The sequence below is a fragment of the Lissotriton helveticus genome, chromosome 3_1 (genome assembly GCF_964261635.1).
Source record: "Lissotriton helveticus chromosome 3_1, aLisHel1.1, whole genome shotgun sequence".
Lineage (NCBI taxonomy): Eukaryota > Metazoa > Chordata > Amphibia > Caudata > Salamandridae > Lissotriton > Lissotriton helveticus.
In genome coordinates this window covers 2,095,791,228-2,095,812,696 of record NC_136061.1, presented here as the reverse complement: position 1 = coordinate 2,095,812,696, position 21,469 = coordinate 2,095,791,228, and positions in this window count along the sequence as shown.

Sequence of the window (21,469 nt, the reverse complement as noted above, 5' to 3'; positions counted from 1 at the left end):
TTCCAGAAGCTGTCTCAGTTACCAAGCGAAGTCCAAGGTGCCCATACGGTTGAAGATGAAGTGGTTTCGGATCTGAATCTTGTCCCACAATGAATCTGAAGATCCACCCACAGGAAAGCCCAAAGTACCCTAAGGAAAGGGTTGGGATGATTCAAGGAGCCATCCCATGGGAGGGGCTGGACAGAGGGGAGGATACTCTCATGTCCTTTGTCCAGTTTCGTGCCAGAGCGGGAGCCAACAGCTCCCAGAACTGGTTTTAATTGGAGTAGGCAAATATGGCCTTCAAAGCAGTCTGGTGGTGATGGCAAGTGCCCCCACCCCAGCCCAATATACTAAATCCTGTCTGGGAGGTGGTAACACCTCCCTGTGACAGGGAACCTATTGTCTTACCTTCCACTGCTCGAACCAGGCTCAGCAGCAGGAGGGCAGAATCAGGTCTGTGGTCGGCAGCAGCACTAGCTTGCTGTTAGAGCCTGGTAAGCTGGTACCAGGAATACAGGGGGGGGGGGTTCCAAGGGGGAACAGCGTTTACAATGCAACTTTTACAACGCAGTACCTTTACCACGCAACTTTTACAACACAAGTCGTTACAACGACTTGCGCTGGGGGGCGCTCTAGGATAGGGAATAGTTAATTTACTATCCAAAACCTTCCCTACTATCCACGGGGACTGGAGTTGGAATAGTAAATTAAACTATTCACAATCCAGCACCCCCCAACGCAAGTCGTTGTAACGACTTGCGTTGTGAAAGTTGCGTAGTAAAGGCATGCGTTGTAAAAGCATGCGTGGTAATGACATACATGCGCTCCAGGAAATTGGATCCTACGTCCAACACCGGAATCAGTGTTGGGGTGGGATTCCAACATGTTTAATACCAAACATGACGTGTTTCGGTGCAGCCAATATATAGTTAGACATCTCGTGATTGACTTGATGTCAACTATATGTCTAAAAAGGCTGACTGCACTTACAAAGCCTGAAGAATCGACTCTGGGGTTCGTAGGGGGTGTCCTGCTCACGCAGGGCACCCCGACACTTGGAACCAAGCACCTTGCTTACAGGATTGAAAGGTCTACCTTAGGGGTGACTTATAGGTTTTAAGTGCAGTGATCTCAGATATAAGGAAACATCTGTGGTGAGTGGTGCTAAAACCAGCTCACATAGGTTGCAATGGCAGGCCTATAGTCCCAGTTTGAGTGGTCTCTCGTGGATGGCATAATGCATGCTATAGCCCATGGGTGACCCCTGGTGTACCTATGTCCTGGGTACCTTAGTACCATATATTAGAGACTTCGAAGAGTACGACAATTAGGAAGGTACCAAAGGAGGTCATTGTGTTTGTATTGGTCATGTTTTCTCCGCTTGTTAAAAGGGTTATCCCTTTTCTTCTAGCTGTATGTTCTTGTAATGGTCTGGTTGGGGACATGTTCCTGTTAGCAGTGTGCTGCCCAGGCCTCGTTCAGTTTTTGTTATCTTGGGCATTTTTTGGTTCAGCCAGCAAAAAGAAATTGACCAATCTACAGTTTAGTTGCATATTTTCTGGGTTTAAGCATGCTAGCACCGCTTGCCTCCTGGTGCGAATGTCTTTCTGTCTGAAAGGTTCTTAAAGAAGCTGTTTCCGTGCTTGGTGCAGGTCCTTGCATATGCAGATTAGGTGCATTTTCCTACAGGAAGATTGCTTATTCTAAGTGCACATTAAAAAAATACATATACATGAATCTGATAATTTTTCACAAATACATAATACTGTACATGCTTTATAAAAGTATAATTGCATGCACTACATAGGTAGTTGGTAAATTATTCAATTTAGGTCATCTGTCACAAAGAACAACTATGGAGGGATTCTCACGGAGCATATGGAGTGCAAATAATGACAAACAATGAGGTCATGTACATTGTCAATCAGTCAGGTAAAGTTTTCACCTGTAAGGGTCTCAAGGCGCTGGGGGCGAGAGGGGACTGCTCATCCATCAAAGGCACTGTGATTCAGTCAAAGAGCCAGGTCTTGAGGACCTTCCTGAATGGAGGCAGTGACTGCGATTGCCAAAGGAGGAGAGGCACAGTGTTCCAGGTTTGTGCTGCGAGATAGGAGAAGTATCTTCCTCCCGTGGTAGTCTTGCAAATGCATGTGATGGCAGCCAGGCCCAGTTGGGCGGAGCTGAGGTCTCTGGTGGGTGCTTGAAATGTGAGGTGGTAGAGTTACACAGGTCCCACGTCGTGTAGGGCTTTGTAGGTGTGTGTGAGGAGCTAGAATGTGATTCTTTTGTTGACTGGAAGCCAGCAGAGGTCTCTCAGGGGGCCGGTGATGCGACTGCTGTGGACAATGTTGAGGAGTCTGACAGTATCTTGAGGAGTATGTGTGTTGGCATGCGTAGTGTGTTGTCGTAGTCAAGTCTGCTGCTGAGGAGTGTGTGGGTGACTGTCGAGATCCACTTGAAGTTCTGTTGGGGCAAGCATAGCGTGAGGAAGCAGGACAGGGTTGATCATGTTGGGTCATGGTGAGGGAGAAGTCCAGGATAATGCAGAGGTTTGATGTGTGGTCTGTGGGTGTGGAGGGGTTACAAGTGCTGCGGGCCACCAGTAGTCATCCCAGTTGGAGGGAATGGAGCTCATTCGGTCTACTCTGAGTTGAGCTTGTTTCAGCTGTCCTTCATGCAGGTGGAGACAGCCTTCATCCCATCGTGGAAGTTGATCTTGATGACTGAGGGTTTGTTAAAGAGGGAGAGAATCAGCTGGGTGTCGTCAAGGTAGGAGACTATGTTGAGTCTGTGGTTCCTGGCGATGGCTGCGAGCAGGGCCATGTAGATGTTGAAGAGAGTAGGGTTCAGGGAGGAGCCTTGAGGTACTTCGTAGCTGATCTCTTTGGTGGTAGTCTCACTTGCTGTGTCCAGCCGGTGAGGAAGGAGCAGAATAATTCCAGGGCTTTGTTGCAGATGCTGGCGTCATGGAGTCTTGTGCATAGGGTGCAGAGGAAGAGGCCGAAAGGTCCAGGTGGATGAGGGCTGCAGTTTTGCCTTGGTCGATGAAGGTGTGGACATAGTCTGTGGCAGTGAGGAGGGTGGTCTCTGTGCTGTGGTTGCTTGGGAAGCCAGATTGGGAGAGGGCCAGAATGTGGTTTGCTTCAATGAACTCGAAAATTTCTCGATAACCTTGGCTGGGAAGGAGAGCAAAGAGATGGGTCTAAAGTTCTTTAAGTCTGTCAGGTAAGGAAAGGGTTTCTCCAGCAAGGGGTTGATCGCTGCGTATTTCCTGACTTCCGAGAAGGTGGCGGAGTTGATGGAGCAGTAGATGGTGCAGAACAGTTTTGGGGCGATGGAGGTGCAGGTTCTGTTGAAGATGTGGTGTGGGCAGGAGCTCCGGAGTAGATGCTCATGATCTTGAGGATGTCATCAGCAGTGCGGGGATTCCAGCTGACCAGGGTCTGTTGCGGTGGTTGTGGGTGGGGTGAGGGGGTCTTGGGTACTGAGGCTGTCGAAGTTGTTTTAGATCTCCTTAATCTTGGTGTGGAAGAACGTCCCAAGGTTGTTGCAAAGGTCTTGGGAGGGTGAGATGTCTGCTGCTTCTGTTCTGGGTTTGGTGAATTCTTGGACCACAGCGAATGGTTCTTTGCTATTGAGTGCTTAGGCGTTGAGCCTTTCTTGAAGGGCCATTTTCTTTGTTGTTCTAATGAGGGTATGATGTTCGGTGACAGCAGGTTTGAAAGATAAGTGTTCTTATCATGTCTTGCAGCTCCTCCGTCTCTTCTTGAGCCGTCTACAGTCTGGACTCGTGAAGGGTAGGAGACAACCAGCTGGCTTTCTTGGAGTGTCGCTTGCCTGGGGCTTTCTTGAGAGGAGCCAGTGTGTCAGCTCAATTCGAGATCCGTCGGTGGAGGTTGTATGCTGAGCTATTGGGACAGAGATTGCCGGTGGAGGGGTTTTGCTAAGGGAGGTGTTGGGCTGTTCTTCAGGAACTTTGTTCCAACTTCTGCGAGGGTAGCGGTGGGCATAGTATTGTATGGTGGGTTTAATGAAGGAGAAAAGGACCCAGCAGTGATGGTCCAAAGAAGCTCAGAGGTGTCACTGAAGGGGATGTCGTTGGTGGAGAAGATGGGGACGAGCGTGTGTCCTGCTGAGTGACTTGGGGGAGGTTACCAGTTGTTTGAGTCAGACGGTGGCGAGCTTCTCCAGCAGGGACGAGGTGTTATTGTCTTTGGGGTTGTCCAGGTGAAAGTAGAGATTGTTGAGTAGGATGTAGTCTGAAGAGCGTGGGGTGCGATGAAGTCGATGATGGGATCGCTGATGGGTGGGTGGGGCCTGGGGTTCTGTCGATAAGGGTACCGCAGAGGGTTGTGTTTGGATTGGTCTGGACCTGAAAGTGGAGGTGCTACATGTTGGTCGAGTGGTGAGGAAGATGGGTGCTTTTGTGTATGATGGCGATGTCTCCACCTGGTCCTTGTGAATGATCTTGTAGCCGTCTGGGATGGTTGTGGGATGTACCGGGTGGAAATGGCATTTATCTAGGTTTCCGTGAGGACCGCGATGTTGGCATGGACGGAGTCGAGTAGGTCCCAGTTCTCCATAATAATAATAATTTCGGATTCATAACGTGCATGGCTGACTCAGCAACGAGGCGTCCCAGCGCGATCAGAAACCAGACGATGGAAGCCGGAAGGTGAGGCAAGATATTTAAACAGCAACAGGGAAAAGCCAGGTCTTCAAGGCCTTACGAAATACCAGATGGTTGGGCAAGGCTCTAATAATAGCCGGGAGCGCGTTCCACAACTTCGCCGCCAAATAGCGGAACTACCGCCCCCCGCCCTCGCTCTCAGAACTCAGGGGATGCAGACCAACACAGAGTCAGCCGATCTCAACGTACGTCCAGGCACATATGGCTCCAACAAGTAAGATAGCCCCACTGGAGCCTGGTGGAACAAGATATTATGAGATAAACACAGAGCCTTAAACTGTATGCGCTGCTCGACGGGTAGCCAGTGGAGTTTAGGAAGCACGTGTGCCACTGAACAAGATCCTAGGCAGAGCAACCAAAATCCGGGCAGCCGCGTTCTGAACCCTCTGCAGACGCCTAACGCTAGCCCTGTTGGTGCCCAAATAAAGAGAATTGCCATAATCCAGTCTGGACAAGATGGACGCCTGAACAATAGTCTGGCGCGCCTTGGGGGGGAAGAAACCAAGTAGGGGCTTCAGACCACGCAGAAGCCCGAAACAAACCCCAGCAACAGCTTTCGATTGTTTATCAAAGGTCAGGCCATTGTCGAACCACACCCCCAAGTTCTTCACAACCTTCTTTGGGAGTGGGGCGGGTTTAAGGCGGTCCGGCCAACACTGCTCGGACCATAGCTCCTGGTTCCTTCCAAACAAAAGAATCTCCGATTTACTGGCGTTCAACTGTAAACAGTTTGCAGCCATCCAGTCAGACTGCTAGGAGATCCTCTTTAAATTTACCCAAGTTGTAGTCGTATTAGACATATTTAGACGTATTCCAGTCTTTATTTCGATTTTGTGCAAATCATAAAAGACATCACCATAAAAATGCATCATAATGTTAAAAAACGACAATAATTAAATCGAGTAGCAATGTTAAAAACAAGTTAAAAGCAGTTAAAAACCATTAAAACAGAATACGTGATTTAAAATAGAAAGGAGTACATATACATAGCAGCTACTTTCCTAGAGGGGGGTAGAGTGGGCTTTCAAATGCATGGACTGTGGGAGAATTTCATTGTATTGGCTCTGATTATCCAGGCCCATCCCAAATATTTTGCCACAGCTACTACTATTGCTTGTTCCGTGTCAGTCCTAAGAACCCTCAAGGCTGCCATAGCTACCCTGAACCCCAGGTTTTTGCAGATGGGGCTCAACCACCGTTGTCTAGGGTTTCTGTAGGACGGGCACACAAAGAGGAAGTGTGCAGTCGATTCCAACACTTCAGGGCAAAACGGGCAGTCACCTCTGCATCCCCGTTCCCAACTGGCCGTAAAAGACCCGAGCGGTAAGGAGCCCACCCTGAACTGATGGTATAGTTTTCGTTCCAGGGTGTTTGTGATTAGATCCCAGTACGGTTCGAGAGTCTGGGTCATTTTAAGCTCTAAGAATCGTGATGTTAAGATGTTGTTGTTCTGGGAAAGGGACCACTGTTCTATATAGCTCCAATAGGCTTCTTTTAAGAGCTTCTTTGATGGAAAAGCCGCAGAAGAGGGGGATTCCCATAGAGACCTCATGCCCATGACTAATAAGGATAATTTGAGCTCTTTAAACCACGGTATCTGATGAGAGGAGGTCATGGACTTAACTTCACTCAAAGCCTGTGCATATTGTGCCAACTCTGGAGTCGTCCAGAGTAGACGCCAGTAGGCTATTGGGCGGAATCGAGCCTGATCCCTGATATTTCTGCTGCCAGTGTCGAGGTACAGAGGGGTCAGGGGTGTGGATTTGGGGAGCCCCAGGAGTGCTCTTAGAAAGTTATTATGCGCCACAGCTCAGGATGATAAGTCGCTGAAGACCCATAGTTCAGCCCCATAAAAAATTGAGGCACCCACCCTAATGTTGTAAATTTGAAGTGTGGGTGCGATGGGCTTGGATTTGGATAGCTTGTGCTCTCTTAGGAGAACACCCGCCAGTTGTGAATGCTTCAAATTCATTACGTTAATATGGGGCTTCCAAGAAAGGTTCATCCCTATTGTTAGGCCAAGATAAGAGAAGGTGTCTATTTGCTCTAGAGGGGCCTGATCTAGACTAACCCTCCCCTTTACAGCTTTACTTTTGTTGAAGACCATGAATTTGGTTTTGGATACATTAATAACCAAATCCTGGTCTTGACAGAAAACCTCAAAGCAATTCAGTGCATCTTGCAGTCCCCTTTGAGTTCTCGACAACAGCAGAGTGTCGTCTGCAAACATCACGAGGGGGATATGCAGCCCCGCAAATATTGGCGCATCTGTAGATTGCTTGTCAAAATACTGGGTTATTGTGTTGATAAACAAAGAGAATAAATTGGGGGCTAATACACACCCCTGTCTAACTCCTGTTCCAACATTGAACTTGCTCGTAACATTGCCCTGATTCCCCCATCGTATACCTGTGCATAGTTTGCATGATGGAGCCTAACTATGTTGTTCAACAGTGCTGGTGAAAGACCCAGCAGCCGAAGTGCCTGCCACAGTTTTGCATGAGGAACTAGGTCAAAGGCTGTTTTTAGGTCGATAAAGGCAGCATAAAGCGACCCTCCTCCCAGGGTAACAACCTTCCAATGGATAGCCGCAAACCTGATAGCCTGGTCGACTGTACCAGTGTGGGAGCGAAAGCCGGCCTGCAGGGGTGTCAAGATGGTATTGTCCTCAATCAAAGACTGGAGTCTCCCCAGGACCAGCCTTGCCACCACTTTCTGGATACTGTCGATCAGGCTGATGGGCCTATAGTTGTTAGGGAGGGAGCGATCCCCTTTTTTAAAAATTGGGACTATCTCCGCTCCAGCCCATGTATTTGGGGGGGTGCTCCGCTAGACACAACATTGGCCAGGAATAATATATAGGTAGCCCAAGTGTCAGGATCCGAGGTGAAAAGGTCTGCCGGGATACGGTCGAGACCTGGCGCTTTCCCATGGAGGATACGTTGCAAGATGTTTAAAACTTCGGTTTTTGTAAATGAAACACTGCGCTCTGTGCTCAGTACTGTTTGAACAGTGGGATCACTAGGGGGGCCTCTAAATTGGCTTTCGAAGTAGGAGACCCACACCTCTGGGGGAACATTGTTCTCAGGGGCGGCAGGGATATTGCCCTTGCCCCATTTTAGTGTATGCCAAAATTTCGACTTGTCCCTTGCTTTACTTGCTTCCAGAAGGTCCAGCCAGTATTAATCCTCCCAGGCAGTTCGAGCTTGCTGTTGGTGCTCTCTATATTGGCGTCGGGCCAGTCTAATGGCTGGTCCGTCGCGTATCTTAATGGCTCTAGCCAGGGTCTTATAAGCCTTCCTACAGATGCCGTTGTACCATGAGGTGCTTTGGCGTTGGGATCCCTTGGTCTCTGCGCGAGGTTTTATGATGTGTGTTTTTAAGTCCCCAAATAAGGTTTCATGTAGCCCTGTGATCATACTATTAATGTGGTCCTGGGAATCACAGGCATGAAGAGAGAGTAAAGCATCACCAACCAATGATTGCAATGAGTTGCTGGTCTCTACATTATTATTTATGTACTGCCATCCAACTCTACGCATGTTATTAGAGAGAACGAGTTCCCCTACACTAGTTTTTGTAGGACAGTAGGAGGATATGGTCAACGACCGGTGTTTGAGCTTTAGGACTAAGGGATCATGATCACTTTCGCATCTTGTGAGAACCTCCATGTCAATCAGAGTAGGCCAAAGGGGCATACTTAAAATGAAGTAATCGATACGACTGCTTCTAAGACCCGAACGAAAAGTGTTTCTGGCTATCCTGGCCAAAGAAGTCCTCCCATTTGCCGCCCTGAGACTTTTGGCTAAGCAAAGGCCCTTAAGGTGTAAGACTGCATCTGTCCATTTCTTAATTGGCGGAATTGTGAGCTGGGGGATATCCCCACTTAGAGTCCTCCTCCCAGCCTAAATCTGCATCATCGCTGTCTAGAGGCTGAAAAGTACAGTTAAAGTCACCGGCTATGATGACGTTGCTTGAGGTGCCCAGTGATCCTAGGAAATTTTCTAGGCCTAGCATTGCAGGTGAGATTTTTCCACCTGAAACCCCTCTGGCATAAACATTGATTGGGAAGAGATCTAACATCCCCTTTCTTCTCAACTTGAGGACCAAGATGTCTAGGCTCTCGACGGTAACTTCCTGGTCTGTCCAGCCCATGTCCTGTCTGACCCAAACAGACAGACCTCCTTATGGTCTGCCCCTATTTCCAGGGATTGCTTGCTTTGAATAATTAAGAAACCCAGGGAAAAAAATAGGCGCTAATGCCCAGGTCTCCTAAAAGAGCCACGTGTCGCATGTCTCAATGAACTCTGCCCAATCGCCAGAGCCAAGTCTTGAGGAGAGACCTGCTATATTCCAAGAGGCCATAGTGAGGATATGCTGATTAGGTAGAGCTGGGAACGGTGAAGATGAACAACTCTCCCCATGAGTGGTCGAATACGTGAGGGAGGGTTCCCTTGTTGGGACCTCTTCCATTAAACATGAACAAGCCGGGGAATCCTCGCCCCTACACAGCCCACTGTTCCCTATGGGATCTTCTTCACTATCAATTTGCACTCTAGAGGCTGGGTACAGGGGAAAAAGCGTGGGCCAGAGGTCTTTATTAGGACAGGCTTCCTCGTATTGGGGCCCTAAGCAGGAAGGTGGGTTAGTCTCTAGTCAGTCTATCTCGCCTAACTCTGATCGAGGGTCGAACCTGTTCCTCAGATGTATTGGCTCATGGTTGTAAAAATAGTGGGCGGGAGTTGTAAGATAAAGACCTGGCCCTCCAAATGGGCTGACATTATACCTCTGTTGGCCAGTTTCTCTGCTATAGGTTGATTTGCCCGTCGGATAAAAATAACCCAAGGAAGCTACCTTGATTGGGCTAGATTGATCTGTGGGGCCCCACCTAAGAATATGATCAACCAATCTCCTGTCCCTGAAGTTAATGACCACACAGTCCCCTGGAATGTCCTTGGGCCTATTCCCAAGCCAAGCTACCCTTGGAGTGAGCAAAATTTCCCCCTGATCATTCCCCTGAAGTGGTCTGTTCCTATTCAGCCAGAACGTGACTTTATTCTTTAGTTCCACAAAAGATTCAGTGCGGTCTGGCTTCAACTCGGGTACTCCTGCTAGTATAACAACATAGGGGGAGGCCTCCAGGGGCAAGTTGATACAGGGTAATTTACAGTTGCTCTCCTTTGAGGCTATCCCTCTATAAGGGCCCCTAGACTGGATCTCAGGGAGGGATTGCATGGAGTTTGGTCCCTGTGAGGTAATGGTTGTCGACTCGGTGTTAACCTCCGCTAAGTTGGAGAGGGTTCTAGGGGGAACACTAGTTGTTTGGTTATACTGGGGATTTGGTGGCTGGGCTGGACCAGTTAGCGAGGCTAGTTGAGCTGGAGCTAGTGAGTTAGTTTGGATTAGGGGATAATTTGTGAGTGTAGTCTCAGTTCCCGGATTCTTTTCAGTAGACGGAGGATACGGGGTACTATCCTTGTTCCCCCCCCCTCGTTTTCAAAAGAGTAACTACTTTGTCCAACCGACTCAAGATGGTTTTCATCTGTGAGTTAATGAGTTGGTCAAAGTATGATTGCATGTCTGAAATCAGTTGGGACGCCAATCTAGGGGGTGCCTCCTGTCGCAATACCCGCTCAATGTCTTCCCCTGATTCCTGACAGCAGGCACTGTTTGTTACCAGCTGGATTTTGCCTGGCTTTGCCCCTTACGTTTAATCTTTCTCAATGGAGCCCCCCTTATAGCCTTAGTGGATGTCTTCCCCTTGACTGAGGTTGGATGCAAAACATCTATATTAGGCTGCTGACCACAGGGGATCTCCTCTACCTGCAAAGTTGGGGAGCCACTGGGGGAGTTAATTATAGGATGGACCTCTGTCTCTTGAGGGGTTGGAGTGAATCAATTTGCGGGGTGAGTGATAGCCGCTTTTCTGCGCGCTCAATTTCATTTGACACTGCACCAACAGCTTTTTGCAGCATCTTGTCTATTGCTGTACGTTGGATGGACAAGGGGGAAGAGATGCCCTTATGCTTAGCCTGGATTCGGGTGCCGGGGGAAGTGGTTTTGCTAGTTTTGGAGGACCTAGTACGCCCTGTGTTGACCATCATCCTTGGGGGGCACAGTGATAAAGGCAGGAAATTGGGCTCAACCGAGTTGTGATTACAAACCGGGTTAGATAGTTGGTTAGTATTCAGAACTTCTTAGATCGAATCTGTGGGCCATCACCCAATTGTGCCCAATTACCCAAGCATATTCAAATACAAATACAGTAAAAAGTATCCGTGTCCTTGGGGGGGATGCCCAGTCCAGTCACTCACAGCCACGGACAGGCACAGACAGGCCCGCCCTTTGTCCCGGGCTTTGTCCCGGCTTCCACCCGCTCCGCGACCCGCGCCGCGGGAGGGGTGGAGTGGCTTTTAAACAAGTTGTCAACACGTCTCCCTAACTCGCACCAGGTGCTGAGGCCCCGATGCACCCTGAGGGCTGAAGTCCAAGCCCAGGTGATAGCGTTGCAATACTCGTCGTTTGGGGGACTGGCCACCTTTGTCCTGACGTCCTCTCCCCTCCTCCTTCACGCCTCGTCACGCAGTTGAAAGGGAACACAGTTCGGCTAAATGCAGCCTCCCAAGCACAGGAAAGGAAACGGCGCGTTTAAACAAGTTGTCAGCGCGTCTCCCTAACTCGCACCAGGTGCTGAGGCGCCGATGCACCCTTGGGGCTGAAGTCCAAGCCCGGGTGATAGCGTTGCAATACTCGTCGTTTGGGGGGACTGGCCAACTTTGTCCTCACGTTCTCTCCCCTCCTCCTTCGCTCCTCGTCACGTAGTTGAAAGGGAACAATATCTGACAGATGCAATACTTCTATAAATCACTTGGTGTTTTCTTTTAAGTATCTGAGGAGAACCCATGGGTTCACGAAAATTAGTGGGGTACTCGAGAGCTTGCGTGAGTGTAACACGAATCTCCTTCCATGTAACCCAAGTTGTAGTCACGTTTCTTTGAAAAAGCAAACCCCAGTTGGGTGTCGTCGGCATACGACACCAAGGACCTCCCCCAGCCCTTTGCCAACTCCGCCAGAGGTCTAACATGAATGTTAAACAGGAGAGGGCTCAATATTGAACCCTGCGGCACCCCCTGATGCAAAGCAACCTCCTGAGAATGGAACAGTGGAACTGACACCTGGAAGGACCTCTCCTCCAGAAAAGACCAAGACCAGTCCAGGGCCACATCCCTGACCCCAATTTCTTGAAGGCGTTTGAGAAGTATCTGATGGGAGACAGTATCAAACGCGGCGCTTAGATCCAAAAGGACTAAGGCCACAGAGTCCCCACTATCCAGGCTGCCACAAATGGCTTCCGCCCCCACCAGCAGCGCGGACTCGGTACTGTGCCGAGATCGGGTCCAGGATATCATTCTGCTCGACAAATTGCGTCAGAGTGGAATTCACATGTGATTCCACCAACTTGGCCAAGAATGGCAGCTGGGAGATAGGCCAATAGTTTCCAGGTTCAGCCGTGGCATGTTTATGGAGCGTCTGTTGAGCAGGATACAGCTGAGGGAATCTGGTCTGGTATTTATAGGTCATGCAGTGGGTGGGACTGGTGTGCGGTGGCAAGTGAAAGCGCAGCTGCAGTTTCAGCAGTAAAAAGCGCCCTGGGTGTCATTCGGCGGCAGCAGGCAGTGTGGCGTCCGGTGTTGAGGGTGCTGGCATTGTAGCGGTGGATGGTCCGGGGACCAAGTTCCATGCACCTGGGTGCAGACGGGCTTGCCTGTGGTGCAGCTGCCATTAAGTAGTGCAAGGGGGCGGTCTGCACAGCGGGGAGGTGAAAAGGCATCACTGAAAGGGGGCAGGGCCGCGGGGGTGAGAAGCAGTGGGGACAGAGGGAAAGGCGCAAACGTGCAGTAAAAGGAAGAAAGTGAACAGAAAAGCAGAAAATATAAAAAGGTGACATTTAAAGAAAAGCAGAGGTCAGTTGAGAAAAAGATGAACAAAAAAGGCAGAAACAGAGTAGAGATGCTCCCCACTGGACCATCAAGGATGAGGCACAGGCGAGTGCCTGCATGTGCAGGAGGGCCTCGAACTCAGGGCCTGGAAGGGTTCAAGGGCAACAGCTACCAGGTGGATGATGCCAGTGAGATTGCTTCTTTACTGTGCAGTGGCCGCCCTTAAGTAGCGCGAGGCGGAGGGCTGGATAGCTGGTAGGTGGATAAGCAGCGCTGAAGGGGGCGGGGGTGAGCAGCTTTGGGGACACGTTGGCCATTGTTTGAGGACACATATCACAGGTCCCCTACCATGAAGTCAGAAGTTATTGAAGATGAATGACAAACTTTATTGAGAGTAGGCACCAGTCTAGAAATCTCCTTGAAACAGACATTGATTTTCAAACCTTGATTGAATTCATAGATCCTTAAGAACTGGTACCTGAATCCGAACACACCGTTCTTAACTATGGGCTATTGCCTTTGAGCAGATGGCTGGTCTTTTAAACAGGCATTCTTACATAGACTGACTGGAAGTGCTTGAGCCAATGTTGGAAATTGTACAAAAGTATTTTGTAACAACCATTATTATTCTTTTTCTAATGATTTTGCTTACCTCGGGTGACCCCCATAAGCTGTAATGGCATATAAGAGCAAGTGCACAACTGCAAGGGATTTTCTTGTGATCTGCCCGTCTCTAGATCATTGTTTTTTTTGTTTTTTTTACACAGAATTTAATATAGCGCAAACTGTGTATCAGAGCGCTTTACATAGCACCAGTTGCATTACATGAGGACACATTCATTTTTGTTAGGCACAGGGAGATTAAGTGATTTGCTCAGAATCACAGGATGTTCAGCGTCATTGCAGACTCAAACCCAGTTCCCCAGATTCGAGGTCGGACGCCCTATCCTTTAGGTCAACTCCTCTCTTTGTATTGGGATTGATTATTTCTCTTTGGTGAATGTTTTGTTTACAACAGTTTTTTCGATTTATGTGCGTTTTGATTTAGTAATATTTATTGTGACTATATGCCTAAGTGAGCATGTCAGATAGGGAGACCCTGTTTTACAGCGAGGATTACATCAATAGATTAGTACAGGTAAGCTCCAGCTTTTTGGGTACGATGACTGCCAGCATTGACCTTACGACATGGTCAGTAAATTGGCAAGGCTAAAAAAGAAATTAGTTCACACAAGACTGCATGTACATGTACTTACCAAATACTTGCCGGTAAATATCACCCCGGTAGGCCTTCAAGTGAAGAACGAACCGGCCATTTTTATTGATAACCCTAATTCTAAGGAACACTTTAGTTTTGTGGCCAATAACTGCTCCAGAAACTGGATGGTCTTGGGAGTGGAAACTGCCCTGGAAGAGGTGCAAAAACTTTTGAAGGAAATAGCTGATCTGAGTCTCCAACCGGTCGATTGCGAGCTACCGGTAGCTCGCCGAACCCTGTGAGTAGCTCGTGCTGCTTGCCTTTCAATGTAGTAGCCCTTTACTGTTCGGGCTATTTAGGCTTTTTTTGGCTCCGTTGCCCACCCTCACCCAAACCAGCTTCTCAGATTGGCTTTGAGATTAGCTGGGGCAAGGTGGGCTGAAGAGGATGACGTTCCTCTTCTACGAGCACATCAGCATCTCGTCTCTGCACCCCCTGCCTGCCCTAACCCGGCACCGTGCTTTTCATTGTGCACGTCGAGTGCGGAGCAGCTGGTTTGCAGGTGACGGGAGTAGTATAGAACTAAAGTACAGCCTGCCACTTTATTAAATCGGAGGTAAGCCGTGGGAGCACACTCTGTGGCCTGGACCTGGCTATCTCATTACAAGTAAAATACCACATAGAAGAGTGAATTAGCGTCATGGGTCCTGTGGCAGCCAGCATATGAATGGTGGTTTCAAGTCCTGAATAACTGAAAGTCGTCTGCATAGGCAAGTGAAACAAGCATTTGCAATGCAATAGGTCTCGCATTAGGAAAGTTTGAGCTATTGGTATTGTAAATGACACATTTTTTATTTATGTGTTGGTTTTGAAAATAGCGAAATTAATAGCTTTGTCATTTACAATGCCAATAGTTTAAATTTTGCAAATGTGAAACCTATAGCATTTGTAATGCAATATGTGTTGTATTTACGTGACTTAGATGTATTGATATAACAAATAACAATGGTATTTACATTTTTTAATAATTAATACTTAAATAAAAGTTATTGTAATTTATAATGGCAATAGCTTAACTTTTGTAAATAATTGTTGTGAAGATTTTGTTAATTGTATTTTATTGTGACGAAAATCCAAGCACAGAAGTGAAATAACATCTTTTTGTGACATTTGTAATAAAGCTTGAAACATTGAGAGAACATATTTGAACCAGTTGTTGATTGGTTGCACAGATTGATGCTGTGGTGGTGCTGAGTGATGTTGTGGCAGCGACGAGTGATGCTGTGGCGTTCAGTGATGCTGTGGTAGCGCCTAGTAATGTTGTATTTCCCCTGAGTGATGCTGTGGTGGTGCTGAGTGATGCTGTGGTGAAGCGATAGATAGAGTGAGTGCGATAGATAGACAGAGAGAGGGCTATAGATAGACAGAGTGAGGGCGATAGATAGACAGAGTGAGGGTGATAGAGTGAGGGCGATAGATAGATTGAGGGCGATAGATAAATAGAGTGAGGGCGATAGATAGAGTGAGGGCGATAGATAGAGTGAGGGCGATAGATAGAGTGAGTATGGGCGATAGAGAGAGGGAGGGCGATAGATAGAGGGAGGGTGATAGATAGAGGGAGGGTGATAGAAAGAGGGAGGGTGATAGATAGAGGGAGGGTGATAGAAAGAGGGAGGGCAATAGATAGAGGGAGGGCAATAGATATAGGGAGGGCGATAGATATAGGGAGGGAGGGTGATAGATAGAGGGAGGGCGATAGATAGATAGAGTGAGGGCGATAGATAGAGTGAGGGCGATAGATAGAGTGAGGGCGATAGATAGAGTGAGTATGGGCGATAGATAGAGGGAGGGCGATAGATAGAGGGAGGGTGATAGATAGAGGGAGGGTGATAGAAAGAGGGAGGGTGATAGAAAGAGGGAGGGCGATAGATAGAGGGAGGGCGATAGAGGGAGGGAGGGCGATAGAGGGAGGGAGGGCGATAGATAGATCGAGGGAGGGCGATAGATAGATCGAGGGAGGGCGATAGATAGAGGGAGGGCCTATAGATGTTTTGTTATGCTATGTTTTGTTATGCTATGCTATGTTATGCTGTTTTGTTATGCTATGCTAAGCTTTGTTTTGTTATGCTATGTTTTGTTAAGCTATGCTATGTTTTGTTGTGTTTTGCTATGTTTTGTTATGCTATGTGTTGTTGTGTTTTGTTATGCTATGTTTTGTTATGTTATGTTATGCTATGGTTTGTTTTGCTATCCTATGCTTTTTTTTGTAATGCTATGCTATGTTTAGTTTAGCTATCCTATGCTTTGTTTTGTTATGCTATGCTGTGTTTTGCTATGCTTTGTTATGCTATGCTATGAATCAGAATCAGAAAGTACTTTATTCGGCTAAAATCATTAACCATGAAAGTAACAACATGAACAACATACTACATAAAGAAGCTAACTAAAAATACACATACTCGTTATATTTCATTTACACTAAGAGTTTTCCTTAATTTCAAAACATGTTTAAAATAGTTTAAAAGAACCACAACAGTAAAAACAGTATTCATTCTCTGACATTCTATGAATGCTAAACGACATCTTTTTAAATTCATGTCTTTGAGAAAGGGGATTAAAAATTTTCGGCGAGGAATAGTATAAAATTTACAAAAGAATAAAATGTGAATGTCGGATTGGGACGAGGAATCATCACGGGGGCAGGTTGATAAAGTCTGCGACCATAAATTCATCTTTGGGAAGGACAGAAGTCTAAAAACAAGATTCAATCTAAAGCGGGTTAAAAGAAATCGATCATAATTTGACATCAACAAGGTCAAATAGGGCTGTACTTTTACTCCAGTCAGTATCAGGTTATGCCAGGCAACTGTCTTTTTACTGGTTTCTGCTCTTCTTCTTTTATCCTTGAGGTATTCCAGGCTCAGTTTTTTCAAAGATCTTCTGGGTATAGTTCCCATAGATAATGGATCCTCATAATATTCGCAGTGTCCAATATCAAACATAAATTGCTTAATATATGCTAACCATTCGACATTGGCCGTATTTTCCATATTCAAAATATCCTGTATCACAGCCCGGTTAACTACACATTCATTAGTAGTCCACACCCTGTGCCACAAGATAATGGGCTGTATTCTAATTAAATCTGATAGATAAGGTTGACCCAGCTCCACATGGCAAATGTAAGTTGATACACTTTGCGGTACAGATAAAACATCCCGTATAAATTTGTTTTCAACAATTTGTAGTGGGTCAATATTAGAAAAGCCCCAAAGTCCCGCACCATAGAGGGCTACGGATGTACATGTGGCATTGTATATGGTCAAGATTTCTTTTATTGTTTTTTTCCCCAGCTTTTTCATGAAATTCCTAACGGCCATTAAGGTTTTTTGGAACAAAAGAGTTCTGGCTTTTATGGCACTTAACCACCCCCCCCGTTCATGAAACAAAATACCCAAATAGGGAAAAAACGAAATATTTTCCAAGGGAACGTTATTTAAAAACATGCTTTTCGACTTTTTACCAGATTTTGTGCCGCAGTTCATGGAGTATGTTTTACCACAGTTAATTTTCAAGTCTAAACTCAACATGAATTTTTCAAAGGATACTAACAGTTTCTGTAAGGCCAAGGGGGTTCGAGCCATTAGGACGGCATCGTCCGCATACATGAGCGCAGGGATCGACCTCTTCCCCACTCTAGGCATGTCCCTGCACTCTTGCAGGAGACGATGTTCAAGTCCATTAATATAAAGAAGAAATAGGAACGGGGCCAGCCAGCCCTGGCGTACTCCGCGACCCACTCCAAATCTTCTAGTACATTCTCCCCCACGGCCATAGCGAACTGATGCGGTGGCACCTGAGTATAAATCTCTCAAGAAGCAAATTATAGCATCGTCGACGCCTAACCCTTGCAGAATATCCCACAATTTGGTATGCGATACACAATCAAATGCCGAAGACAAATCGACAAACGTAAAATATAACCGTTCCCCTTTAACCCTAGTATATTTTTGTTGGATAATCATTAAATTTAGGCATTGTTCCACGGTTCCCAAACCTTTCCGGAAGCCATACAGTAGGTCACTCAAAATTTCATTATCTTCAGCCCAGTTCTGAAGTCTTGCCAAAATTATTCTCCCGAGAACTTTTACAGATGAATCAAGAAGGGAGATTGGCCTATAACAGGCACAATTTTGTCTCTCGCCCTTCTTGTAAATCGGCACAATTATTGAGGTAAACCAGGATGAATGCAGGCCATTGGCTAGGGCGGCATTAAAAAGCTGTACCAACATGGGACCCCAAATCTCCATATTTGCTTTATATAAATCTGCTGGGATCCCATCTGGGCCAGCAGCCTTTCCACCCTTAGTTGCATTTAGTCCGATTAAGACTTCCTCCAGGGATATCACCAACTTTTCCTCACCCATTGCACTATTCACAAATTTAAAAACATTAGTCGAGCATGGAGCATCCTGCGAGCTATATAAAGTTGAAAAGTGTTCCACCCATTCCTCTTCGGTAATCGCCGTCTCAATACGAGCCTTATGACTGTCAAAGAGGAAAGGGGCGTTAACTGCCCTTCAAAAAGCGGATGCATCTTTAGACTGTGCAGCCTCGCAGAGTTCTTCAAGGGCCTCCTTTTTTATAGCATTTTTCCTATTTTTCAGGGCCTTATTATAAGAATTCCTTAACCCTATTATTACTAAGTGATCCCGGGGTGATCTATGGATGGCATTTTTCAAGTCACTTAGTGCCTTGGTACAAGCGGTATCAAACCAGCTTTTAGTGCGCCTAGTCTTATTTCTTGGCTCCACCCACAATCTTTTCTTAATTTCAAGGGCTATTTTATCAAAATGCTCTAAGATCTGAATGGAGCAGGCCGATCCCCCTAGGCAAATAGAAAAACTATCTGAACAGGTATTTAACAGTTTTGCCAAAATCTTTTCTGGCGTAACCTTGCCCCATTTTAGCGTATACCCATTTTGCCTACCCAGAATCAAATCAGAGGCTATGTCTGGGGTGAGAATATATTCGGAATGGTCATAAAAAAGATTCTCGACCTCTAATGATAAGGGCAGATGATCACTTAGGGGTAACTCTAGAATCGTTAAACTATTGATTCTCTTACCATAACGATTTGATACAAGAATAAAATCAATAGTGGACATGGCTCCTCTACCAACAAATGTCGGTTGAAAGGAAGTGGGGTTCTGAGCTATTTCATTCACAAAACCCAAATCATACATAAATACTAGTTCATTAAGTAGATCCCCAATCAAGGAATGTTCAAAATGTGTTAGATGTGTATCTTGTTCTAACATTAGGCCACAAATCCCCTTTTTTCCCCTTGTACAGAGTGGACAATTAAAATCACCCCCCCATAAAATTACCATTTCCTTATTTGATTTTTCTGTTTCATGTTGTATGTTTTCCCTAAGTGTTCTTAAGGTAATCAGTATTTCAGCTTTCGGGATATTATTGTAAAAATTAATCAGGATTACAATAAGTCCCTTTGTACATATGGTTATAAGTTGATAGTAATTTGAATTAGGTTTAAAAGTTACTTTCTCATATTTAAGCTTATTCGAGAGGAATGTTATTAAGCCTCCCTTCGCACGGCCATATAGACCACCCTCAGCTGAAGTAAAGAAAGTTCTGTACCCGCTTAAATGCACGGGTTCTGTGGTCCATGTTTCTTGGAGGACCACAACATCCCGCTCATTTAGGATTAGCTCCAATGATGGACTGTCTATCTTATTTTTTAAAGCTGCTACATTCCAAGAAAGGAATGTTCAGGAATTCCGTTTTTTATTTCTTCCTACCTCTTCCACCATGGAGATATCACAAGCTATCTCCTTACATCGAGCGCTAACTTTTCCGCTATTATCCCCGGTCTCAACCTTCTGGTACCTTCTAACAGTACTAGAAGGAGGCTCCTCACCAGCACCAGAATTTATATTGATGGTCGGTTCTAAGAAAAAGGTTGTTCGGCATCCCTCCCCCAAGGAGGGCATTATAGGGTTACTTTTAGGTACATCAACCTCTTCCAGACTCCGAATGATTGTACGATCGGCAACCTTTTCATGTCAATCGACATAATCAAGGCCCGAAAATACATCGAATCTGTTGTAGGGTGGGAGATTGTAGGCTGGGCACAAAAAATCTCTATTCTCCCGGAAAAGGTTGTTATTCCTATAATCCATTCCAGGCGTAATTGGGAAGAATTGCCTCTGAGCAATACCAAACTGTGTCCCAGGTTGGGAAAATGCATTCGAACCGTATCCACGTTGGTTTGAAGAAAACCAATCTACAGGTTGTCTTACTCTATCCCTACCTCCAGGATTTTGTCCTGACCAATATGGATAGAAATAACTAAGATAGTGAGTAGAGATAAAGTCACTGCCCTTTGACTCATACCAATCTCCTATATGGCGAACTGCTCTGTGGTCTTTGACATTTACAATAATAACATCCCCTTTCTTATCTTTGGGTCTGGAGCCCACTCAAACTGATCGCCTCACTGTCAGGATTTCTCCATTAATATGCGCTGGCAAAGGTCTGTTATTATATAACCAATGTGTTACTTTATTTCTTAATGCATGGTGATCTTCCCTAGCATCCATAGGTAACTCGGGGACGCCTGCCATAACTATAGTATAGGGAGCAGCTTCAGGCGGTAGGTCAACCGTTCTCCTTTGGTACCGTTTTCTATTAAGTGGATTTGCGGTACCATTCTCCTTAATGGCCTTAGATTGGGGTATCTGTGGCCTTTCTTCTACCAACATTTTTTCCTCACCTTGGCCGCCTACTCTACTCACAGGTTTAATGTCAGGCTTCTTTTTTAACAAGGTTACAGGTGGAACACTTTTGGATATAGTGCCAGTCAATTTTATCCCATCGCGAGCAGGTTTACTGGGGGGAACTGGACAAAGTGATGCTAATTTAGGAGCAGTAGCCGTTGACACAGGTAAACCACTAGTTTTCATTAGATTCACCCCCTGTATCAAATCAGCTAGTAATTGCGTATTTCTCCCTACTTTTTCGTCTAACTGGTCAAATCTGATATTACACAAAATCATTCTTTCCAACAGTGGCTGAATTAGGCCTTTTAACAAGCTTTCTAATTTCACAAATAAAGCAGTCTCACCAGAGGAACAAAAATCAGTTATCATTTGGGGCAAAATTGGGAGAGATGGTAAAGTCACCGCATCAGTCACAACTGGTATCGAACTCCTCTTCTGTACTTTAGCATCCCTAATAGGCATAGGACAACCCCCTCTTTTTTTAATATTATTAGTAGTGATTTTCAATGGTGACATCTGGGTTAAATTAGTAAGTGGAGCAGGCGAAAATCTTGGGGAGTCAGAAAGCCCTTCGTTATCATAAGTACTACATGGACTCATGTGGTGAGGTTTCAAACTAACCGGAGTTGTTAATATGGAGAGCTCCGTTGTGGAATAATCAGATACACCAACCTTATCCTCCCTTTTTTCTAAATTGGGAGACCTGATTTCTTCCACACTGCTATGTACATGCGATCCCAATGGGGCTGACCCTATATTGCCCACACAAGTACTTTTACTTATCATGTTAACTGCTTGTGAGCTTTTTCTAGGTGCTTGTACTTGTACTTTGTGCATTTGTTTCCCCCTTCTCTTT